Here is a 7,500-nt window from a genome sequence, read left to right on the forward strand (position 1 = left end):
TGCACTGCGGAATGCTGGCCGAGCTGGACGAGCGCACCCGGCGGTGGTGAGACATTAACGTACATCGTATGTGTCCTCATGTAACAGTCAATATATACGGCCCAATCCAAAAGTATTCACAGCCTCACCTGCCTGACTAGGCTAAGATGAAGGCATGAATCCAAGTTGATGTTGCTTGAGAGAAATGGGCCAAACTGCCCAGAGATAGGTGTGCCAAGCTCGTGGCATCGTATTCAAAAAGACTTGAGGCTCGAATTGCTGCCAAAGGTGCATCAACAAAGTGTTGCGCAACGGTTGAAAATACCGATATAAATGTCATCTTTTAGTTGTTTTTATTTTAGATATATTTGAAAAATGTTTTGGAAAAAAACCTTGTCATTATGGGGAATTGTGTATAGAATTTTGAGGACAAAAATAAATGTACACCATTTTGGAATAAGGCTGTAACATAAGAACATTTAGCGCCGCTTTATTATTTTCAACCTATTTTTTTAATGCAGACCACAAATAACTTGGTGGGCAACATAAAAAAATTAGGCATAACACACAAAATAATGAGGCATAACAAATAGAATAATAAAGCATAACCAATAAAATAATGATGCATTACACATAAAATAATGCGGCATCACACATAAAATAATGTGGCATCACACATAAAATAATGTGGCATAACACATAAAATGTTGCAGCATAACAAATAAAATAATGAGGCATAACACATCAAATAATGAGGCATAACAAATAAAATGATGCGGCATGACAAATAAAATAATGCAGCATAACACAAAAATAATGCAGCATAACAAATAAAATAAAGTGGCATAACACAAAATGTTACGGCATAACACATAAAATAATGCGGCATTACACAACAAATAATGAGGCATAACAGATAAAAAAATGTGGCATAACACATAAGATAATGCGGCATAACACATCAAATAATGAGGCATAATAAATGAAATAATGCGGCATAACAGATAAAATAATGCAGCATAACAAATAAAAAAATGTGTCATCACACATAAAATAATGTAGTATAACACATAAAATGTTGCAGCATAACACATAAAACATTGAGGCATAACACATCAAATAATGAGGCATAACTAATAAAATAATGCGGCATACCACATCAAATAATGAGGCATAACAAATAAAATAATGCGGCATGACAAATAAAATAATGCGGCATAACACAAAAATAATTCAGCATAACAAATAAAATAATGTGGCATAACACAAAATGTTACGGCATAACACATAATATAATGCGGCATAACAAAACAAATAATGAGGCATAACAAATAAAATAATGCGGCATAACAGATAAAATAATGCAGCATAACAAATAAAATAATGCAGGATGACACAAAAAATAATGCAGCATAACAAATAAAAAATGTGGCATAACACCTAAAATAATGTGGCATAACACTTAAAATAATGCAGCATAACACATAAAATAATGAAGCATAGCACATAAAATAATGAGGCATACCACATAGAATAATGCAGCATAACACCCAAAATAATGCGGAATAACATAAAATAATAAGGCATAACACATAAAATAATGTGGCATAACACTTAAAATAATGCAGCATAACACATCAAATAATGAAGCATAACACATAAAATAATGAGACATACCACATAAAATAATGCAGCATAACACACAGAATAATGCGGGATAACATAATATAATGCGGCATAACACATAAAACAATTCCTCATAACACTTAAAATAATGCAGCATAACACCTAAAATAATGAAGCATAACACATAAAATATTGCAGCATAACACGCAAAATAATGCGGAATAACATAAAATAATGCGGCATAACACAAAAATAATTCAGCATAACAAATAAAATAATGTGGCATAACACAAAATGTTACGGCATAACACATGATATAATGCGGCATAACAAAACAAATAATGAGGCATAACAAATAAAATAATGCGGCATAACAGATAAAATAATGCAGCATAACAAATAAAATAATGCAGGATGACACAAAAAATAATGCAGCATAACAAATAAAAAATGTGGCATAACATAAAATAATGTGGCATAACACTTAAAATAATGCAGCATAACACATAAAATAATGAAGCATAACACATAAAATAATGAGGCATACCACATAGAATAATGCAGCATAACACACAAAATAATGCGGAATAACATAAAATAATAAGGCATAACACATAAAATAATGTGGCATAACACTTAAAATAATGCAGCATAACACATAAAATAATGAAGCATAACACATAAAATAATGAAGCATAACACATAAAATAATGAGGCATACCACATAGAATAATGCAGCATAACACACAAAATAATGCGGAATAACACTTAAAATAATGCAGCATAACTCATAAAATAATGCAGCATAACACATAAAATAATGAAGCATAACACATAAAATAATGAGGCATACCACATAGAATAATGCAGCATAACACACAAAATAATGCGGAATAACACTTAAAATAATGCAGCATAACTCATAAAATAATGAAGCATAACACATAAAATATTGCAGCATAACACACAAAATAATGCGGAATAACATAAAATAATAAGGCATAACACATAAAATAATGTGGCATAACACTTAAAATAATGCAGCATAACACATAAAATAATGAAGCATAACACATAAAATAATGAAGCATAACACATAAAATAATGAGGCATACCACATAGAATAATGCAGCATAACACACAAAATAATGCGGAATAACACTTAAAATAATGCAGCATAACTCATAAAATAATGCAGCATAACACATAAAATAATGAAGCATAACACATAAAATAATGAGGCATACCACATAGAATAATGCAGCATAACACACAAAATAATGCGGAATAACACTTAAAATAATGCAGCATAACTCATAAAATAATGAAGCATAACACATAAAATATTGCAGCATAACACGCAAAATAATGCGGAATAACATAAAATAATGCCGCATAACACATAATGAGGCATAACACATCAAATAATGAGACATAACAAATAAAAAAATGCGGCATAACAAATAATGCAGCATAACACAAAAATAATGCAGCATAACACATAAAAAAATGAGGCATAACACATTATGGACGGCGTGGCGCAGTGGGAGAGTGGCCGAGCGCAACCCGAGGGTCCCTGGTTCAATCCCCACCTAGTACAAACCTCGTCATGTCCGTTGTGTCCTGAGCAAGATGCTCCTGATGGGTGCTGGTTAGCGCCTTGCATGGCAGCTCCCTTCATCAGTGTGTGAATGTGTGTGTGAATGGGTAAGTGTGGAAGTAGTGTCAAAGTGCTTTGATTACCTTGAAGGTAGAAAAGCGCTATACAAGTACAACCCATGGACATAAAAAAATGCGGCATAACACAAAGTAATGCAGCATCCATCCATTTTCTACTGCTTGTCCCTTATGGTGTCGTGAAGGGTGCAGGAGCCTATCCCAGCTGTACATGGGCGGTAGGCAGGGTACACCCCGGACAAGTCGCCGCCTCATCACAGGGCCAACACAGATAGACAATAACAAATACAATGATGTAGCATAACAAATTAAATAATGTGGCATAACACATACAAAAATGTGGCATAACACATAAAATAATGCAGTGTAACACATAAATTGACGCGGTGGGCCACATGAAATGATGTAGTGAGCCAGATTTGGCCCCTGGCCCTGGATTTGGTCACCTGTGTGGTTCTGTAGAGAATGTGACTTCCTGCACTGCACTTGCTGATTGACTTCAGGGAGGAGAGCCAGAAGATGGCAGACATCTTCCTGAGCAGGAAGGCAGACATGCTGGTGTGGACCACCTACATGGGCCACTACGACCGGAGCATCCACCTGCTGGAGGAAAGTTGCATGGCCTCGCCTGCCTTGGCACACGTCCTTGGCCAGTTGGAGGTCAGTCACACACCTGCAACATGACTGCCATTTATTCATTTTCAATTATTTATTGGAATTCATTTGGCCTTTGTACTGGTGATGTGTCATAACACTCATTTTATTTCCCGGCAAAAATTCAGGCTGGTATCGACGATAACGATCTGATACCAATACGTTGTGCAAATATGTGTCTGCTTAAATTTAAAAAAGTTATGTATTTTCAAATAATAACATAAAGAACAACAGCAAAAGTGTGAGAAAAAAGGAGAGAAAAAAATCTGAATGTTATGAGAAAAAGCTGAAATGTTGAAACTAATAATTAATTATAATATATTTAGTCACCAATAACACAAAGTTTTGTTTTTAAACATACATTAAGTTTAGAAGCTCTCAAAATAAAAATTATATACTTAAAATATAAACAAATTGTAGCTACTTAGTTGATTAAAAAATAAATAATACTATCTTATGAAGTAATTAATTTGAAAAACTACAACAACTATAATAAACACTGTTAAAAATGTAACTAAATATTAATATTTTCATACAGGCAGAATTTCTGACATACTAGGTTATGCAGTTACGCAATCATATTATTAGTATCATTTATTAATTTCTTACATGCAAATAAAACAACAGTACAAATGTAAGAAAAAAATTACAAAAAAATCGGTTTGTAATGAGAAAAAAATTAAATGTTCTAAATTGTAATGAATAATTATGTATTTAATCACCAATAACACAAAGTTTTGACTTTCAACATATTTAATATCTTAATATTTGTTAAATAAAAAAGGTTTAGACACCCCGATCTAAAATATTAGAAGCTCTCAAAATGAAAATAAATATATTTCAAATATAAACAAATTTTAGCTAGTAAAATAATAAAATAAATTAAATGTTCAAACTAATAATTAATAATAATATATTTAGTCACCAATAACATAAAGTTTTGTTTTTAAACATACATTAAGTTTAGACACCCCTGAAGCATTCAAAATAAAAATTACATACTTAAAATATAAACAAATTGTAGTTAGTTAGTTGATTAGAAAATAAATAATACTATCTTATGAAGTAATTAATTTGAAAAACTACAACAACATTAATAAACACTGTTAAATATGTAACTGAATATTAATATTTTCATACAGGCAGAATTTCTGACATACTAGGTTATGCAGTTACGCAATCATATTTTTAGTATCATTTATATTCAACTCTTACATGCAAATAAAACAACAGTAAAAATACAAAAAAAAATGTCCAAAAATAGGTTTGTAATGAGAAAAAAATAAAATGTTGTATGTAATAATTAATAATAATAATAATTAATAATAGTACACTTAGTCACCTACTTTATACTTTGTAATACAAAGCTGACACAATATCTGTTTTTAGCTTCTTTTTCTTTTTTTAAATAAAAAAAAAAATCAACATGGCCCCTGCATACTTTGACTTTTCAGTATGTGGCCCTCGGTGAAAATGAAGTATCAAAATGATCGATATTTTGATTTGAGGACGGATATTAGGGCCATAAAGCTCTGGTATCGATATTCCAGTATCGATGTGCCCATCAGTACTCCGTACACAATGGAGGTCGTGAGTACGTAGAAATCCGACTCCATGTCCTGAATCCTGGCTAAATATAACCCCGCACTTGGCAACTCTTTGTTCAGGGTCACTTTTCTGCGTGCTAAATATTGAAGACAGGAAGTGAAGAAATGTATGCTCCCTTTCGGACACGGCGACTTGTGCAACCTTGCATGAGCGTTGGAAATAAAGCAACATTTTCCTACTTTTCAGATGACAAAAGGGTCAATTTATGCCAGGCCGCTTTGAAAACAATGTGTTTCCTGTGGAAGCTGAAAGGGCAGCCGGCAACTGTGCTGCTTCTTTTTCTGGCCGCCTTTCAATGCACTTGACATTTGCAGTGTGGACACACTTTTCCTGGGTTGGAAAGGTCTTTTTGCCAAGAGAAATGGCGTGTCACTCCCACGCCGACTGTACACGCAGCGCGGTATTCCGACTTCTATTTATGTATTTTTGATCGGAACATTTCATAGCGTTCGGACTTGACCCGCTTCACGGAGTCATGCCTGGCGATTGTGCCAAGAAGAAGCCAGAGCTCGAAATGGGAATGTGCGGATGAGACGAAAGCAGTGCATTAATGTCTTTCCGATCCAATACCCAGTAAAATTCAGACTGGTATTGGCGATACCGGTCCGATACTTTTTTGTAAATTTGACTAACGTGTCTGCTAAAATTCAAACTGTTGTGTTTTCAATTAGTAACATATCTATCTCATAAACAAAAACAGTAAAAAATCGGCCTGTAATGAAAAAAAGCGAACATTTATCCACAAATAATTGATAATATTCTTAGTCACCTATTTAAAGACAGTATGTTTTTTAAATATATATAATATATGTTTTTAGCATATTATATATATATATATGTATCCATACATATATATATATATGTATCCATCGATCCATTTTCTACCACCTATTCCCTTATATATGTGTATATATATATATATGTATATATGTATGTATGTATATATATATATGTATATATATATGTGTATATATATATGTATATATATGTATATATATATATATGTATATATATATATATATATATATATATATATATATATACATATATGAGTGTGTAGTCAAGTAATTTTTTGTTTTATATATATATACATATATATATATAAAACTACTTGACTTATATATACATGTATATATACTGTATATAACTACTGAAGAGTCAAGTAGTTTTTTGTTTGATATATATATATATAAATGATAAATGGGTTGTACTTGTATAGCGCTTTTCTACCTTCAAGGTACTCAAAGCGCTTTGACACTACTTCCACATTTACCCATTCACACACACATTCACACACTGATGGAGGGAGCTGCCATGCAAGGCGCCAACCAGCACCCATCAGGAGCAAGGGTGAAGTGTCTTGCTCAGGACACAACGGACGTGACGAGGATGGTTCTAGGTGGGATTTGAACCAGGGACCCTCGGGTTGCGCACGGCCACTCCCCCACTGCGCCACGCCGTCCCTATATATGTATATACTGTACATATATATATATATATATATATATATAAAACAAAAAAAACTACTTGACTTTTCAGTAGGCAGTCATTAGTGCTAAAAGTTTAAACACCCCTGTTCTAAAATGTTAAAAGCTCTCAAACTAGTGTTTCCTGCTGTTTAAATATTTGAACCGTAAGTACAAGTGCCATTCCGTCTTTTAGTCTTCATTCGGCACTGCAAACAATGTTTTTTTGTTTGTTTGTTTTTTGTTTTTTTCACAAATTCCTCGGTAAATTCACCAAGACGCCACCATGGAGTTATTGAGTCTGCTTAGCGGATTGGAGCGCTAGCTTACACAGCTAGTGGTTTGGAAATAATAATGGTATCTAAACGTTTACAAAACCAAAATAAATGCAACAACAACAACAAAAAATAATAATAATAAAGACCTCTCAAAATAAAAAAAACATAATTTTAGTTAGTTAGTTAGTGTGACGGCCTCAAGCCGTCGCCTT

The 7,500-nt window shown here is 32.9% G+C and overlaps 1 pseudogene; it reads left to right on the forward strand.

Annotated features, from left to right (window-relative positions):
- LOC133545235 (FYVE, RhoGEF and PH domain-containing protein 5-like) overlaps positions 1-7,500 on the forward strand; it is a 50,688-nt pseudogene that overhangs the window by 18,525 nt on the left and 24,663 nt on the right.

This window comes from Nerophis ophidion, linkage group LG02 (genome assembly GCF_033978795.1).
Source record: "Nerophis ophidion isolate RoL-2023_Sa linkage group LG02, RoL_Noph_v1.0, whole genome shotgun sequence".
In the NCBI taxonomy this organism is placed as follows: domain Eukaryota; kingdom Metazoa; phylum Chordata; class Actinopteri; order Syngnathiformes; family Syngnathidae; genus Nerophis; species Nerophis ophidion.